Source organism: Thermobia domestica, chromosome 9 (genome assembly GCF_964235325.1).
Source record: "Thermobia domestica chromosome 9, izTheDome1.hap1.1, whole genome shotgun sequence".
Taxonomy (NCBI): Eukaryota; Metazoa; Arthropoda; class Insecta; order Zygentoma; family Lepismatidae; genus Thermobia; species Thermobia domestica.
The window spans coordinates 100470990-100490732 of NC_137462.1; the positions used below are offsets into that span (position 1 = coordinate 100470990).

Genomic DNA, 19743 nt, shown 5'->3' on the forward strand with positions numbered 1-19743 from the left:
TCGTTTAACCACTCCGCCACAGGCCGTGCAGTATGAACAGGTGTTCGATCGTGTTGAAAGATGCAACCGCCATCCCCGAATTGCTCTTCAACAGTGGGAAGCAAGAAGGTGCTTAAAACATCAATGTAGGCCTGTGCTGTGAGAGCGCCACGCAAAACAAAGGGTGCAAGCCCCCTCCAAGAAAAACACGACCAAACCATAACACCACCACCTCCGAATTTTACTGTTTGCACTACACACGTTGACAGATGACGTTCACCGGGCATTCGCCATACCCACACCCTGCCATCGGATCACTACATTGCGAACCGTGATTCGTCACTTCTCACAACGTTTTTCCACTGTTCAATCGTCCAATGTTTACGCTCCTTACACCAAGCGAGGCGTCGTTTGGCATTTACCTTCGTGATGTGTGGTTTATGAGCAGCCGCTCGACCATGAAATCCAAGTTTTCTTACCTCAGGCCTAACTGTCATACATGTAGTACTTGGAGTGGATCCTGATGCAGTTTGGAATTCCTGTGTGATGGTCTGGACAGATGTCAGCCTATTACAGTTTACGACCCTCTTCAACTATCGGCGGTCTCTGTCAGTCAACAGACGAGGTCGGCCTGTACGCTTCTGTACTGTACATGTCCCTTCACGTTTCCACTTTACTATCACATCAGAAACAGTGGACCTAGGGATGTTTAGGAGTGCGGAAATCTCGCGTACAGACTTCTGACACAAGTGACACCCAATCACCTGACCACGTTCGAAGTCCGTGAATTCCGCGGAGAGCCTCACTCTGCTTTCTCACGATGTCTAATGACCACTGAGGTCGCTGATAATTAGTACCTGGCAGTAGGTGGCAGTACAATGTACCTAATATGTAAAACGTATGTTTTGGGGGGTGCCCGGATACTTTTGATCACATAGTGTATGCTATGAGTTTTTGGTTCGAAAGTTGAGACTAGGAGCTTAATTTACATTAAGTCTAATTCATCTTTATGGTAATATTAATGCCAAGTATACCTTTAAAATGTGTTCGAAGTCATACAAGTATTATATATATATATATATATATATATATATATATATATATATATATATATATATATATAAACCATGGGTTTTTATATATATAAAACCGTAGCATGCAAATAATTATGTATAATTGGGGAAACTAACACAATGGTTGGATCAACTATACGTAGTTCGATGATTTGTGTCTCACGTCAGTACCTGACAATATAAATGAATGGGTTTTAAAGAAGAACGGAACCCATGGTTTGCATAGCAGATTTCTTTCTTTCTGATTACTAAAATGTGTTAAAGCCGTCTACTGTTATCAATTCTTGAAAGCAAAATGAGACAGTTAGCGTAAACAAAACAGGGGAAGTGACCTTATAAAATTCCAGTTTTCGTTTCTGACGTCATTTCTAGATCTTAAAAAAAAAAAAATCGAATGCGGTTCAGGTTTCTCTTGTTGTAGATAAGGAGGAAAGCTAAAATCAATTCAGCTGAGAACTTCTTATACTGTTAACTCCATTTAGCAGCAACAGAAGTTGGCTGATAAACTGAAATAATTCATTTCCACATTGTTACTACGCAGCAGCCGAGGCCAATTAAGAGTTGTTCCTCAATGTTAAATCATGGAAATTTAGATGTATACAAGTTTCATTATTCCGAAAAAGAATGTTCAAAAGTTGCTTTAAAAGATTACTTTCACTTCAAGCATGTTTACTTTCAAATTTATAAAAAATAAATTATTTACTTGCGGGTTTTATTAGGTACTATTTCATTTAATTAACGATCAAAGAAACGCAGAAGGTAAATTATTAGTTATCTTACATAAGTGAACATTCGGTTCAACATTTTGTACTTAACGGTGTTATGTCGTCTCTTTTCTAGACTATGGATTTTTATAGGAATTTTAGTGGTTCGATTTTAGGATTTCTTCAAATCTACTACGAAATATATTTACATTATTGTACCGACGAACCGAAGTAGGTGATAATAAATATGAAATTGAGGGGGAAAAAAGTGTAATGAATATAGGTCGAAAGCGACACCGTTTTACCGTGAACATTCATTTAAAAACTGGCGAAAGCACTGATATAATACCAAATATCTTATACAGGCGGAAAGATATCGTTATTGGGTTAAAGATTGCACAGAAAGTTGCACCTGGCAAATCCAATGACTCTTCAGTAATAGTAAACGAAGCGGTCACTGCGCAGCGGGGATCCCCGCAGATAGGGAAATGTGTGTGTGTCAATTCTTAATCTGCCTGTGGGGATTCCCGTTTTGCAGTGCTACCATCGAAATGTTATTGCGTTAGTCAAGTGCAATTTTCTGTTCAGTCTTCAACGCGACTGCGATATCTTTCCGCCTGTATGAGATATTCAGCAGTATATAAGGGACATAGCCAGTTTTTAAATGAATGTCACGGTAAAACGGTGCCACTTTCGACCCATATCCATTACTTTTTTAATTTTTTCACTTAATTTAATGTTTTATTATCACCTCCCTTTGTTTGTTGGCATATTACGGTGCCACTCATGTGTAAATTTGATACTACCTAAACTCGAAAACTGAAGCTAAAACCAGTGGTAAAAAGTGATCACCCACGTATTAATTTCTTTTCTGATTTTTATATTAATTTAAGAATGATGAATCCAACGAAGGTTTGAACATATCCGTCCATGAAGTCATGACAAAAATAACCTCAAACTTGGTATCTTTGAATCCACTTATATCAATGGTTCTAGCTGCGCTTTTAGTACTAATTTGGAGATGCTGAATCCTATAAAGCTGTTTTAAAATATAGTCTTATCCATCCATGGGGTCACAAGAAAAAGTTCAAAAAGTTGAAATATTTATATTTTTATTTATATACCAAATTTGACCATTTTTGTGATGACTTCATGAATGGATATGTTTAGAAAGACTAGTTCCACTGAATTTAAAACATTAAATTGATATTTTAAAAAAGCGCAATTAGAAATTTGTGCAAGCGTGGGCACCTTTTACCAACGATATTAGCGTTAGTTCTTTGATTATGAATATTAAAATTATAGAGAACAGGATTTAATTTTCAGAAAACACGGGACATTCAAATGTACTTGAAGCAAAAAAAAAAAAAAAAAAAAAAAGTAAAATTAAACCATTAAAATCCATGTTCATTGCAAATAATAATTTCCCCATATAAGGAAATAGGTTACCACAAAAATGATGGCACAGGTATTCAACTATACTATCTATATACCAATTTTAGATCCATAGCGCTTTTTTTTTTTGTAATTTGTGTCCGCCATATTGGATCCGCCATTTTGATTTATAACATTTGATGTTAGATTCGTTTTCAGCTACCTTTCAAACCTATATATACCGCGTCTCTAAACATTACATCATAGCTTCCTATTTTGTCCATGTTTTCTGGTGTTTCGGAGCGTGCATTTTTCTGATTTTCAAATGGTCGCCACGCCCCCAAAGGCCCCATTCAAGCGAGATATTCCACATTTGAGGTATACTCGGTGTGACCTTTTCAACTATATATAACACATGCATATCCCCGCGTACCACTTCATGTACTTCCCTAGTTAGCCTAAAGGATATAATGGTGGGATGTTGAACTGAAATATTTCATTTTTCATTTTATTAGTAAATATGTTGTGGAGAATCGCAGTGATTGAGGAATGAAGGAATTAATAGAGAATGAAGAGCATCTGATGGTTGCATTCAAGTGAAGAACTGATGTAATTGAGTCATTATAAAGTGTTGCAAGTAGTCGCACATTCACGCACCGAAATATGAATGAATACATCTAGAAGCTGATAATGGCAATATAATCAATTCAAAAGTGAGAAAGTTATGAACATTAATTGCAGCTATGTAAAATAGTAGCAAATTGTAATGCGATATCCATGTAGTGGGGAGTAAAAAACAGTAGTTCAATCAAAAGCACAATTCAGATCACATCTATAATAATAATAATAATAATAATAATAATAATAATAATAATAATAATAATAATAATAATAATATTTTGCATCGATTTTGTTGACGCAATAATAACGATTGCAGTATTTTCATTTCTGCGAGTTTATATCATTATAATTTTCTGCACAGTTTCCAAGCGAAAATATAGCATATACGAGGTTTACTCCAGCACATATCGCAGCACACTAGTTACACCTAGGTATGGGGATAAGTTTAGGACGCCGTGTAGCCCTCTCCCTTGCGAGAATTCAACCAAAAAGTATTATTGCTGTTATGGCAGAGATTTACTTCAATAATGCTGACCAATATACAGACAGAAAATAAATTTCGCATCGATGTGATTCGTGCTATTCAAGCGGAGGTTCTAACGAAGATGTACACTAAACGTCACACACAACTACTTTTTGCTGTCACTACATACAATACACTCTAAATTGCTATCCGAGATAAACGCAGACATCCTATATACGTAAACGTCAAGTTTCAAGTTTTACATAGGGCTATGACCTTTGCTTTATTTACACGTGTTAGTTTTCGTAGGACTGCTACCAATACTATAGCTATGAATAAGAAATTCAAGTTTACCCACAATAATAAAAAATTCTCAACAGTATTCAAACTAGAACCGGGCATTTCTAGTCCTCCTTCCTCTTCCCCCCCCCCCTCTCTCAAATCGTCTAGTTTCGAGTAGCAAGCTTTGTCTACAATGTGTCGTATGATCAACTTTTTTATCTTATTTAAATTGCAATTGATTGAATTTTGCCTTGCGTCTTTAATGCAACATGAACTTTATGATTAACGGAACCTTCTATTTATGTGAGTAGTAAACCAAGCTGAGGCTGTAATCATGCTATATTACCCTCATACGGAGCAGGACTTTCGCCACCATATTACCTCGCCTCCGAAAGTGTCCACAGGTGTCTACTGCTATTCGAATTACTCTTGCAGGAAATTTACATTCAGTTTTTTAAATATATAGAGCATATTAAATAGACTTGTGTTCGTCACGAGAAAACTATACTCACAAGAAGCTACTGTTTTCGGTGTGTCTCGTGCAAACTAATAGACCCTATAGACAAGGAAATAGGAAGGAAATGGAAGTCAGAAGAGAAAAAGAAAAAAAGTACAGAATTAGTTACAGGACTAATTCTATACACGGTTTGTTTTCTTCATATAAGTAACTTCAATAAATGGCAAATAATATTATTATTATATAATATCACTTATGATTATTTTTGCATCTATCAACTTTTGCGAGGAAACAGGTCATTTCAGGGACGTCAAGTAATTTAGAAAAAAAGAAAGAAAAAGAGAAATGCTGAAAAGCCGGTCCTTTGGAATTTTTGTAACTTTTTTTTTCACTAACTGCATCATCTTTATTTTTTCCTTTTAGCAAAAAGGAAAAAAAAAATTACATTTTGCTCATAGGGTTAAAAGAAAAAGAAAGTGCTTGAGGTACATCATATAAGTTTCATATGAAAAAGTAACCTTTTGTGAGGTAGATGATCGGTTCCCTCTTGAATGTTTTAAGGGAATAGAAAAGCATTGTTTTCAAAGTGTTACATATACATATGTAACATATTATATTCATATATATGTACCGTCATTAAATTACATTAAGAGGTATTTCCTTCAGCAAAAAAAAAGGGGGGAGAAGATGATTTGTGATGAAATATTTAAATTTGAAATGAAATTCGTAGTTTTACGCCTCACGTGCCATGTAGGCTAAATGATACGGATTATTAATAAAAGCAAATAATTGGTAGAATGGCACTGTAGAAGGCAACTGTAGAAAAAAAGAAAAAAATATGAACATTGCTCAAAGGCTGGGAACAAACCAGAAACACATTGTAATCTTAAATTCTTGACGTTTCTGATATTATATATACTTTAATGTAACTGGTGTTTTCAGATGAGACCGAGCCCTGAAGAAAAAAAGTGAAAATGCGAGCTTTTGGATCGAACCCAGAACCTCCTGTTGTGAAGTATGGATTCTCACCACACTCTACGCTCTAGGAAGTGGAGTACCGCTTATTATATGAAATTTCTTGAATTCACCGATTCCAAACGTAACATTGATGGCTAACAACTCGGGAACAAAAAGTCTGTACATCATATTATTTTATACTGAGCTTCCATGCATAGCAAGTTTGTCAATATTTACGATCATACCAACTTTCGTCAAGATCGTTTGAGTTTAATGAAATGCGTCTTAGTGGAATTTCTTGATATCACTAGGTTAAAACTCAAATTTGATGAGCAATAATTCTGGAACCGAATTTCCACACACTGTAATATTTAACGTGCTTACTAGATACATCGCGGTCCATAACCATACTAATTTTTGGTCGTGATTGGATGTTTCCTCAATAGTGGGCATTATACAGTATCCTTTCATTAAATCCAAATCGAAGGGGGCTCGGTGGCTCAGTGGTAGAACGCATACCTCTTGTGCATGTTATTCCCCGCCAAAGAAGTCCGTGGCAAACAACATCATGTAAGTGAATTTTCTCCGGGTACTCCAGTTTCCTCCCACATTATAATTCCACTAATTCCGAAAGCTTTTCGAAACGAAAAATCACCGCAAAACAAGTTTCTCGAAAAAATGAAAAACGAAATTTTTTTCGAAAGAACGAAAAACAAAATTTTTTCGAAAGAACTAAAAATCTTTCGAAAAAACGAAAAATCTTACGAAAAAATTAAAAAGCCAAAAGTCGAAAAATGACGTTTCCGAAAATCGTAAAACAGATTTTTCAAAAAAGGCCATCCCTACTCTGTATTATTTTCCATAACTTTTTTTTTATTATTATTATTGCCGTACTAGCATTGCACGAAACAGAAACGGAGACGAGACGGAACAGAACTCTTCCAACAGGCATAGATTTACTTTCAGAGACGAAATATTACTTTTACACTTCTGCTTGAGACAAGATACGTAGTCTCAAATCTTGTCCCGTTGGCATTAGCAAACAATTTCTGGCATATCATTAGGATCTAATTATTGTGAAAATGTGTGGTTACATATATGTGTGGTATATATATATATATATATATATATATATATATATATATATATATATATATATATATATATAAAGTAGTAGTGCTTGAAAACACTGTTAGCGAATAGATTTTTAATTTATAAAGAACAGAAGAATTCGCTTCTGCCATTAAATTAAATGTAAAATGTCAGGCTTTTTCCAAACTAATTATAGTTCAGCCGGGATTGGAGCTTGAACTTTGTGCCTTTTTAGTCATCCCAGAACCTTAAAAGAACAACATTGTATGTAAAAAGGTATTTCTTCATTTTTTATGCAAGATGCTTTCTGTAGATGGCAAAATATTTGGTTAAAAAAAAGAAAAAAAACTTTTAGTTTCAAGTCCCATAGTCATGCCCCGTAGGCTAGAGATGGATTGATGAGAATAATTATGACAAAAATGGTAAAATGAGAATTTGGGACAAAACAGGAAGACTTAGAAAAAACCCGCGGACACAATTTTGTCCACCAGGAAGTTATATGGCTGGAATCGAATTAGGGATCGCTCTTAGCATAGATAAGCACTCTACGGCAAAGCCATCGTGCTTCTCACCCTACAAATGTAAATTAAAATACTGTATGTGAAGATCACGGTTCTATTATACCTTAACTTCAATAACACAGCACAAATTACGTCAGAAAATTCTTGCTCCATAAACGTACGTGTATAAAAGCAGTAATATTCATGTTAGGTAATATTCGCCCTTCGTTTACGAAACATATTAACATTGTTTCGGTTCGGTTTGTCGTTGTCATTCTGGTTCGCCAACACAAATAAACATACGAACATTCCAAAGGCAAAGCACAAATGCTATCATAAACCGTTTTCACACAACAGGAAAATTCCACATGACGTAAGTTCCTTTCGGAAGAGAGAGAAAAGGTCTGTATGTATGTACAGTATGTGACTGCACAAAATACTGCCAGCTGTCAAACTGTTTCCATTGAATCTTTTCCAGAAAAGTACATCATTTAGGGATTTCGTTTAGAACATAAAACATATTCTTATTTATATAAACGGATACTTAAGGATTTGCAAAACAAATGCATTTACAAGGATTATCTAAAATTGGAACTGTAATTGTTGAAGACGTATGGACAGCGATTATGGAATATACATAAGAGGGCTACGAAATCTGAAGTAGATCATAGCACCCTTTTCTCATAATGTGAAACTGTATAAAAATGACATTTTATATAATATACTGTGCTTAATGACAGATACTAGATAGGGAGATACGGTATTTTACTTATTTGACAAATCCATGGATATGATCGCATGGAGAAATGTGAAAACTTGAGTATGCAGTGATTTGAATCAAGCTGTATCCATAGTTTTGGAGTTATGACCTTAAAAGTTTTTTTGTTTCTTTTCATGTTTTCGGCAGCCTATAACTCCGAAAGTAAGCATTTGTGCACTAAGGTTGGTCTATATTTTTTTTTATCTTATCTTGGTGTCAGGAATCACCTCCCAAATATTGTCGGTGTTGTTTTGAAACAACCTATATAAATGTTTTATATACAGAATCATTTAACCTAACGTTATATACTTTTCTCAGCACGAAGAATTCAAGTCATTCAAGAAGTGAAGAACAGTTGATGTTGGCAATACTACTGGTGGGGTGCTGACAGCCACGGGTGTAGACTGCCACAGTCAATTATTGGTGTTGATTGCCACGACTGGCGCTGATTGCCAATATCAAGGTGCTGCTGACTTCCACGAGCCTGAGAGAAAGTTGCTACACGTAACATTACTTGACGCCAAGAAGCATGAAAGAAACTAGATGAACCTTAGGATCGTGTTGTTTACACCAACACCTAACAAGGGTAATCAGGTCTCTGTATGTACACTCATGTCCAAAATTATTGTCGCATGACTATAAATATGTTGTTCTAGTAATATAATTTGATAACGAATTCGCCCGGTATTTCTTATAATGTTAGTATGTGTATAATCAGCAAAGACAAGTATGTGGTAAATTTCATGTCAAAAGAGCAGTAAATAAGAATAATAAAACGAAAATTTTTTTCTTGTCCATTAGTTACATTTTATTTTACTCATTATGATTTTCGTATTTATAATTCTTTCCCTATGAAATTTACCACAGATATACATTTCCTTATTATACACATATCAGTATTAAAAGTACTCTGCAAAATTATCAAATTATATTCTTACAAGAAGACAGTTATAGATATGCGACAATAATTTTGGACATGAGTGTACTTCAGTTTTGTCAGGGAGCGGTGCGTACAAAATTGGTACGATTTATGTGTTCTCACTTGAACTCCCTATGTCAGCATGAACTGTATACAGCTGCGCAAATTGTTTCGAGCAGCTCTTGAAAGTTCCATCAAAAAAGCATTGCTAGCTGTACCTCACAAGGGAAGTTCAGGAGAAAGCACTCGCCTACAGAGAAACTAAGCATGCCATTTGAAGTCCCAATTCATGCTGATTACAACAAGCTAATAAAATTCATGTGCAATTGAGTTGCATCCATCAAGGGAACAGTTCGCAGAACCAAAGCAAAAAGCAAATTCGACAAGTGATTCAAAAGTTATAGGCCTATAATTTGTTCGTAACCTGCCTTGTAGAACGCAAACTGAAACAATCCAATGTATAGAGGTGATCGGAAGTGATTCGTATGGACACGAACTTTTTGATTGTTTCGTTGGTACATTATAACGTCCAGATGAAGAAGTTTCATACTATGTACAAATCTCCTGCCATAATCTTTGATTGATCGGAATCAAAACACATCAAATGGTTGCACAAATCGTGTGCAATTCTTTGGTATCTTCTCAACCATTAGGTCTTTGCCATCCGTCATGCAACCTGTAATGGACAATTTGTCTGTGAATGGACCCCAGTGATCAAGCAATAGCAAGTTCAAACCATCAGGCTTCGCCATGGGTGAGAATACTTAACGCATTGAAACGTGCATCCACTCATTTTCTCATAAATTTCCAAGCTGAATATCTCGAACAGTTTTCAACGTACAGGAGTTTTATTACCTGTTGTAATCAGCATGAATTGGCCTTCAAATGACATGCTTATTTCTCTGCAGGCGAGTGCTTCCCCCAAACTTCCCTTGTCAGCTGGCTTCAGACCATCATATCCATTATATAATACAATAAAACAATATGAACAATGAAATGTGCAAATTGTACATATAACAGAAAAGACAATCCCTTTATACGCATCCAACTGTATGTCGTTCCACTTAGTGAGCAACTTTGTAACTTATAGGATGCCACATAGATTTGCTGTGATGATTACTAAATTAATCCCTAATTAATCCCTATTAAATTAATTAATAATCATAAATTTAGTATGAGGGATTAATTCCTCTTTCCAAATACAGCTTCTCCCAGGATCGTGGCAGTCAGCACCTTCACATTTGCAATCAGCCACAGTCATGGCAATCAGCACCAATAATTGGCTGTGGCAGTCGGCACCCGTGGCAATCAGCACCTATCCATACACTGAACCTATTTCTTCAATTGAATTTTCTCAATCGATTCTGTAAATGAAATGAAACTTCTGGGTGTACGTCCCATGTCACTACCTTTACGGCTAAAGAAGTATCTTTCATACACAATAATATTAAAATAACTAATTTTTTTTTCGATTGTACCTCTTTCTTATATAGGAATATTATATAAATTATTTTTCCTTCTATTAATTTGGAATGCACGCGACTTCGTGACTATCTTATAGAGCCACCCCTGCCTCAAAGATTTTTTGGTTAAACTTTAAAAATTTTGCTGAGGTTAAAACCCCACACACTTAAGGTAGGAGAGGGTATATATAAAATACTGAGCGGCATAGATTCATTCATATTTTTTTTTTTTTTTTTTTTTTTTTTTTTTTTTTGCGTGATCCTCCTCCTGTCTTTACCAGGGTTCGTTGGTTTCAACAAATCTTTATTACAGTTACACACTGTATTTACTTAACGTGTTACAAGTTCGTTATATGTATTTTATCCTAACAATTGTTCTAAATAGTAATTAGTTAAAGTTCAAATCCCAACTTCGATTACTTATAAACCAGGAAACAAAGTTCTGCATCGAAAAACAATTCGCATGCGTACTAAACAAATCAAGGTCTACGTGTATGTCAAGTTTGATCAAGATCGGATGAGTTCCGGAGATTGCGTATAATGTACATTCTTGTCCAAAATTATTGTCGCATATCTATAACTGTCCTCTTGTAAGAATATAATTTGATTATGATCTTGCAGGGTACTTTTAATACTGATACTGTGTGTATAATCGGGAAATGTATATTTGTAGTAAATTTTATAGAAAAAGAATTATAAATACGAAAATTGGAATGAGTAAAACAAAATGTTGCTAAATGGACAAGAAAATTTTATTGTCGTTTCATTGTTCTTATTTACAGCTCTTTTGACATGAAATTTGCCACATACATGTCTTTGCTGATTATTATACACATACTAACATTATAAGAAATACCGGATGAATTCGTTATCAAATTATATTCCTACGACAACATATTTATAAACATGCGCCAATAATTTTGGACATGAGTGTGCATGGTCTATCATTGATTTCAAAATGGAAAAAGAAAATTGGGGGATCTTGATTATCTTTGAATAAGGATAACCACTATAATTGTTGCTAGGAGATCCTTACATGTTCAAATGGGTTCATTAAAATAAGGGAACATTTGTAAAATTTCTTTGATAATATTCACAGATATGTGGAACACGTTCGCATTACTGTTTATATTATTCACTAGATGATCTATTGGCTCTAGCATATTATTTATTAGGTCCAAATTTAGAGACATCCGTAATCTATTGTTTGTAAGTAGGTCTGGATTTAAAAAAAGACATGTTATGTAGATCTCAAAACAAACTCTACAATTAACGTCGAGTTAAAAGTAAAATCCTTTCCGAGTTAGGAGCTACCAAAAACAGGAAGTATGGTACAGTGATGCAGTTTGCGAACGATGTACACTTTTCACTTACAGGTCTGGCGTTTTTTCTTTTCTCTCTCTTCTTCGAACAGCTTGAGTTCGGTCTCAACTGTCAAGCTACGATGCTTAAATTGAATTTTCGCACATTCACTAGCTTTGCCTCTTAAAAGATTATATATATGTAAACAATGAAGTTTAATGGTAATTTTGTACTTATTTTGAGATGCCCTAAATGATGGAGAGAGAATTCAGGTTTGACTTCTTTTCGGGTTTATGTATACAAGTCGAAAAGTCTCATTCTCTCTCGCTCTTATCTTTGAAGGCCCGAGTTCGGTTCCAGTAGTCATTCGTGAAAAGCAGGAATGCAATTTGCCCTCTTCCTGAGTGAGTAAGACATATATATTTTAATCAAATGTATACTAATACAGAAAACGTGGAACTCTTATGTCGGTGGAGAAACTCCCCCCGCCCATGCAAATTCCGAAACAACGCTGCTGATTCGATTACAGTTCCGAATACATGTCTCACATTCCATGTTAGAACGTATATTCACATTTGATGTAGCATCAGTGCTGAAAAAGGTTATTGTAACTCCGATCAAAGGAGAGTATTTCTTCTAGTAGTACGCTAAACGAACTTCAAACATATGAGACTGTTCAATCTCATTAATAATAATAATAATAATAATAATAATAATAATAATAATAATAATGCCTTTGGCCTTGAACGAGACCTACACTCCTCAATAGTAACTGATCAGCAATGCAACATAAATATACACAGAAGCAACAGACAAGTCTATTTTTAGACTTGTAAAGACTGTAACGCACTTTGAACGTCAACGTAATTGCATAAGGATGACGGAAGCTCTAAATGAAAAATGCTTACAGAGTGCTATCTGCCGGACATGACCAAAACTTCAGATAGCTCAATTACGCGTGATGATCACTTCACGTGATACAAAGATGGCTTATTCAATGGATTTGACGTGCTTTGCTGAGTAGAACATAAATGACCTGACGGAAATAAAATGTCATCTACTATACTAGTGCTCTGGCGCAATAGTGTACCAATAAGGAGATGTCACTAGAGTAATGCCCCCTTTCATGGTCAACTTTCATACACAAAATAGCTTGTTTACACAGGATAAAAATGTCTTTATTTTTGTCTTTAAAAATTAAATAAGTGGCCTGAAATGTACGTAACGTATAATTTAAAAGCCAAGTATAAGATTTTAAGTGTTCGTGATATCTTGTGGATCTGGGATTTCGGATTTTGTTAAGTCCATTCTATTCTATAGAATATTGTTATCAATTTCAGTTGAGGTGACGACAAAATATAGGTCTGCTTTTCACGTTAAGATACGTTATTAATTGTAGGCAGTGGCGTATTTACGATTTTGTTTCGGGGAGGGCTTTGCTAACTTTCGGGGGGGGGGGGCTTTGCCTGAGAATGTGAAAATTCTGCAAGATATTTCATATACTTTACTATAGTAAGTAAGATTTCAGGGGGCTTAAGCCCGGAAGCCCCCCTAAATACGCCACTGATTGTAGGAGTCAAAGATTCACAACGATATGTCAAATAAGAAACATACAGTAATGGAAAAATTAATAACGCCATGCAATTTTATACGTTTACAAAGTTTAAGCAAGCATACACATACAATAAAGTATACATCAATTTAAAGGAAATTTTATGTAGAATGCACATTAAGTTATTATCTTATCTGCAACAATGGGTGATACTTTGTGTGTGACAGCCATTGTTAACGAAGTTAAATTCAGGTTTGTACAAAAATGACTGACTTGAGTTAGTACTTAATTGGAAATCCACGCGATTTGACAACTAGACTGCACCGTTTTGACATGGACTTCATTACGTTTTGTAGTGTCTCTACTTGATTGCAATGCTGCTCAGACGTCCTTTATTGTTTCAATTAACTGATTTCTTGTTGTAGGTGTCCTTGTACGAACCATAAACTTTAAATAACGTAATAGATTTTTATAGGGTTTAGGTCCGGCGAATTACGGGCCAAGGAAGTGATATAACATGCTGTAGGACAGAATATAATCTTTTATAACTCTGGCACAGTGGCAAGGAGCAGAATTCTCTTGAAAAAAGGTTTATCGTTGGATAAATCTCTTCCTGAAGGTATAATTTTAGTCTGAAGAATTCTTTTGTACGTCTGTGTATTACCAATACTATCACAAATATTGATTCTACCGACCACACGGGAAGAAAAACATACCCAAATCATGACACTTCGGGGTACTTGAAGATTTTAACAGTACACACAGGACTAAGTGCTTCACCACATGCGATACACCCTGGTACATGAATTATTTTCATGAATGTTGATTTTTGTCTCATTACTCAACGGAACTTTGTGCAATTGTTCACTAGTCCAATTCTTGTGGTCACTAGCCTACTACACATGCATTGTACAATCCGCAGCAAAAAAAAAAAAAAAAAAAAAAAAACCTGCAACATGAGCATGTAAGTTTATTGTGAAACTACGCCTAACAGGCAGGGAATCAACATAACATTTAAGTGACACGAATCACGCCAGGAGAAACCTTGACATCGTCCCCTGTACACTTATTTTGGATCAAAAGACTTCGTCGTTTCACAATAAACTTACATTCTCATGTTGCAGTTTTTTTTTGCTGCGGACTGTACATTATTTTTGTGAAGGCATGGCTTTTTAACAGCGCTGTGTGAACGCAAACCCATGGATATCTTGCTAATAGTTTTACTGTACGTGAACAAACACTGACATAAACTTGTTGCCAACTCGTTGCAAGATTTTATGATGACTGAAATTTGTCTTCAAGATACAACTGCTGTAATACACTGTTCTGTCTAGGAGAGGATTTCACTTTTTGACCGCATCTACCAATTCCTCCACTTTTTATTTACACCGCTTCCCGAATATTAGCCAACTGCCTACCTACTGTGCCTTTATGCACTTTCATAATCCTCGCCGAATCAGCATTAGTTTTACCACACTCACTCAATATTCAAATTTTACTGCTTTTTGTCGATGTCATGTCACACATTTTCCACATTCTATGTCCATTGTAAATGAATCTCTCAATTTTCTTTCTAAAATCCACTCAGTACAAACATTTATGAAAGGAAAACTGAATTTTTAAGGTATAAATTTGAATTTAGAATTGACAACAAACTTCACTACATGTCTGATAACTTCATTTCGTCTGCGTAATTTTGAACACGTATACAAAGAGAATGGACAGCAGAATGGTACTACACGATTGAAGGGCTGATTAAATAGTAGAGTGCGGATCAAACAGTACGATAGACCGGGTCGGACATGAAATGGACATTCGGAAAGGTTGATTTATGTTTCATTTACGTCACATTTTGCAAAGCATTACCCATTGTTACAGATATAGATTCAGTTCTGTAACTTAATTTGCAATCGGCATAAAATTTTCTTTAAATTGATGTATATTTCATTGTACGTTTATGCTTATTTCTAAGCCTTGTAAACGTATAAAAAGTTACATGGAGTAGCTATTAATTTTTCCATTACTGTATAAACTAATAGATGGTACATGTCTAAAATAAGTAATTAGTAATGATTTCAACTTCCTTATGTAGTTTCAGTGGACACATGGTTCACACACCAGCAGTCCGCGACCATATCAGTTTACGGACAATTTTGAGAACAATTTTTCCCCACATATTTCGGGGCGTAAACACGTCTGTAGCAACAATTCCACTCGCCCAGTGATGTTTTGCACGTTTGATGTAAACATTAGCTATCAGAGTTGTGTTCAAAAACTACTACTTGTTCTTTTTTGCACTTTTTTTGTTAGCTTTTATACTGTTTTATTTAATTTTGTGTTATTTATTTATCTTTAAAACGGATAATGTTATTTTCATTCCATATTCTCCATCACATAATTTTATTAATTGTATTTATTTATTTTAAATACGTACTGTACCATGTTTCTGTGGTTAGAACGGATAATTTGTATTTACTCTGGATCAACATTGCAGTATCACTATTATTCGAAGACTCCCGTCGACAAACATCAGACCCACATTGCTACTGACTGTACTTTACCAAGATAATCTCACGGAAACCCGTATACCAAGGTGATCAGAATTTTTACTTGCAAAAACGGGACGCATACGAATCGGTGACGGGGGTAAATATCTGACTTCCAGGTTACATTTTGGGACTCACTAGTGTTTTCAATTATAAAATACACAAGTAAGAGTATCGTTTCTAAGTTAAGTACTATCCAACAGTACTTTTAACTACTAATAAATTACTTACCTCATTATTGAACATCCGTTATTCTTTCCTATATCATCAGCACAGCTTTCAAAGTATCTATAGACAGTTGGGTTTTCTCACTTGTCCACAAAACATTCATGTTCGAGAATACACGTTCTGTTGGCTCATTAGTTCCGGGTAAACAGAGAAAGAACTCCACAACTTCTAGAAGATTTGTGTAAGGTACGTTAGAACAGAAATGGGAAAATACTTCTACCCAGAACTTGTCAGGAGATACTCTATTTGAGTTCCACTTAGTCAATATTTCTGGTATCAAGTATTCTTTTAAATACACGCAGTCGTCGTAAAGAGCAGTATCATCAACCTGAACGAAAGGACTATTTTCCTTAATAAAGTCTACAGTTTTTGTACACACTGCCAACATGATACACCTTTAAGCGTAGTCGAACTAAATTGCTTCAAAAGTTTCAACGGCTTTTATTCACTTATTTAAATATTCAACTGCAGTTTGATAGAAAGTATGAACATACTGGCGAATCTTAGCTCCTTCAGAAATAAAACTCCCCCTACCCAAATGCTCAAGAGTTTTCCTCGCAGCTACTGAAATGAAGCAATCTTGAGATTTTGAAGCTAAATTTTTCTTTAAATCATATAAAACTGAAATTACCTCAAAAACTGTAAATGTTTGACCTTGTATTTTTTCTACTGCGGAATGGAAAGTTGATGGTTGATGAAGTAAAGCCATGCTTGGAACATTCAGAAGTTTCAGACACAGTTGAACCTTCCCAATGAGTGTTGGTACGGAAGAGTGTAGAATCTCCATTGACCATTTATATTTTGAATAATAATTACGGGACACCTGCGTCACTTTTGCTTAAAAAGGGACATTTAGACGTCCCGTTTGAGAATCAGAAAAAACGGGACAGCGGTTGAAAAAAGGGACTGTCCCGGCTAACACGGGACGTCTGGTCACCTTGCCGTATACCAGCGTTGTTACGAAATTTTAAAATTAAATTTACGTCATCCAGATGGACTATAAGTCTAGACTTTATATGACGCATTTTATTTTTAGCATGAAGCGTTTAAATTTTGAGAGCACGATTGTACCAGTCAACGCTAACATCAAAGCCCAAATCCATTTTCCGACGCTAAGTATAAAGTAAGTTTCCATGTAGTATTATCTTATAATTTATATTACCACCGTAATTTATATAGTCTTATATAGTATTATAATTTATAGGCTATTATAATAAAAAAAATCTAAGAAGTATGTCGCGAGATCATGAGTGACTATGAAGTGTGTCGCCAGTCAGAAAAGATTGGGACACGAGAGATCCCAGGTTCGATTTCCGGACCTGTCACTGTCTAAAAAAGTGTACGGAGTTTCTCATTCACACAAGGCAAACGTCAGGATGTGATCACTGACGGAAGTCATCCCTTCTACGTGACGGGCTAACACGACCATAGCTGCCAAAAGCCCAGAAATCTAACCTAACCTAAAAAGATTGGGAACCTCTGGGCTAAGGAGTGATGACACATTAAAATGATTTTTAAAAAGACTGAAATAGACTAATTTTGTAATTATTATACAATCAATTACATTCTTAAAAGCACAGTCAAAACAACTATTTTGTATTGATAGTCAAATACAACAAATTACTGACAACTGTATATAAGGTTACTGTCATAACATCGTTATTAAATTACAGGCCTGTGCAACATCACACTATCAGGGATAAATGCAAGGTTAAAAAAAATCGAACTGATTCATGTAGCTAGTTTTTATTCAAGGAAATGTACTTCCAAGTCACAAATATTTAACTACTGATCAAATTTTATTTTCTATCTTAGAAGTGCTCAATGTGGCGTTTATTTATTAAATACGTTACCAATGGATTTGCATAAAGGGAAAATAAATTCAAGCCCACTTACTAGACTATATACAAAGATGAGTCAAAAGTGTTTTGCAATAGTATATGTGTATTTTTGTGCCGTGTACATGACACGATGCGATGCGACGGAACCAGTGCAAATAGTTGAAAGGGGATCGCTAGCAGGGTAGTTTGTGCTATGAAAGGTTGTAGTGTGCTGCATTCTGTGTTCTGATTGGACAGCTGCAAAGATAGTGCAACAAAGTAAAACTCGAGAACTTGCAACGGAACATTTCTTTACACAGGCACGTAGTCAAGGAGGGGGTCTGGGGGTTCGTACCCCCCTCCTTCGAGACCAGACATGAAAAAATTAAGGATGAAACAAAATGAAATGAGAAAAAGAAGGATCAGCGTTAAAAATTAACTACATGAAGCTTTTGGTTACTCTTTCTTATGAGGAAATTTGTATTACTTGCAATACATGGTTGCGAGGTGAGCATCCTGGAAGTCAGGGAATTTGAAATTTCTAGAAAAGTTACGGAATTCTCAGAATTTCTCCTATTAGTCAGGGAGATTTCAAGCTTCCGAAAGCATAGTGTCATTGTGTAACAGCGTGGACATTTTTTATCATAATTTTTTGTCATCCCATCCTTGCACTATCAAACATGTTATTTCAAAAAACAATTTTCTACTGCTCCTTTAACCTGTCATTTGAAACAGACAGTGGTTGACGGAATAATAGAAACAAAAATTTATATGGAAAGAAAGTTCTGTTAACATTTGATTCAACAGAAAAAGGAACGCAGATATTGCAAAATATTTTACAAGACATTACTGAGTTATGTACTTTTTATAATAGTGAATATGTACTTTTTATATTAGTTGAGGTCATAATGAAAGGAAAATTGTTATATTTGAATAAACAGAGGAAGGATGTAATTTTTTTTATTTTACTCGAGATTTCTTCATAGTTTATTAAAATACTTACCAACATATCCTCACAAACCAATATATGTTGATAGTAAAGTAGTTTAGATTGATCGAACTCCTGGTCCTTCAGAATTTCATGTCACCCCGCCCCCTTTACGAAATCCTGGCTAAACGAATCAATATATGTTCCAGTAAAATTGTTTAGAATGATCGAGCCCCTGGTGTGATGACCACAGTATTTCATGTCACAGACCCTTCCCCCTCTTTACGCAATCCTGGCTACATGCCTGCATTACAGCGAATGTTTATGGTATAATCTCGACTTAAATTAATCCAAATCATGTCAACTCCTTAATTTATTTCGTTCTGTTAAAATAATCTCTTCCTTTCTTCATCCGACTAGTTTGTCAAAGATTATTTATATTCAAAAGAGACATTCGAAGTTTGTTTGCAAATATATAAAATTATTAACCTGATATTTTGTAAAAAAAATTTCATTATTTGTATAATTTAGATTTTCGTTTCGGATATAGTATACGTAAAGCCGCGTCAGTTCCCGAAGGAGCTGGACGCTCATACTTTCAGGGATTATTCATTGAGTATCTACGAACTTACCAAGGGGGTAACAAAGCGACTTTGATTTACTTATCGACTGATACGAAAATAAAACAGAACGTACCTGTACTTCATATCTGCATGTGTAGTG

General features: G+C 35.2%; 1 protein-coding gene across 3 annotated transcripts in view; it reads right to left on the reverse strand.

Annotated features, from left to right (window-relative positions):
- The window catches only part of LOC145694886 (uncharacterized), a 593410-nt gene that overhangs the window by 403437 nt on the left and 170230 nt on the right, over positions 1-19743 (reverse strand). Inside the window, exon 1 of one of the 3 annotated variants that reach the window (XM_081771601.1) lies at positions 16276-16294. The exons of the other annotated variants lie outside the window; for them this stretch is intronic. The gene's annotated coding sequence lies outside the window, so the exon portion shown is untranslated. Of the gene's footprint in view, positions 1-16275; positions 16295-19743 lie in introns of those variants that run through there. 3 annotated transcript variants of the gene reach the window in all.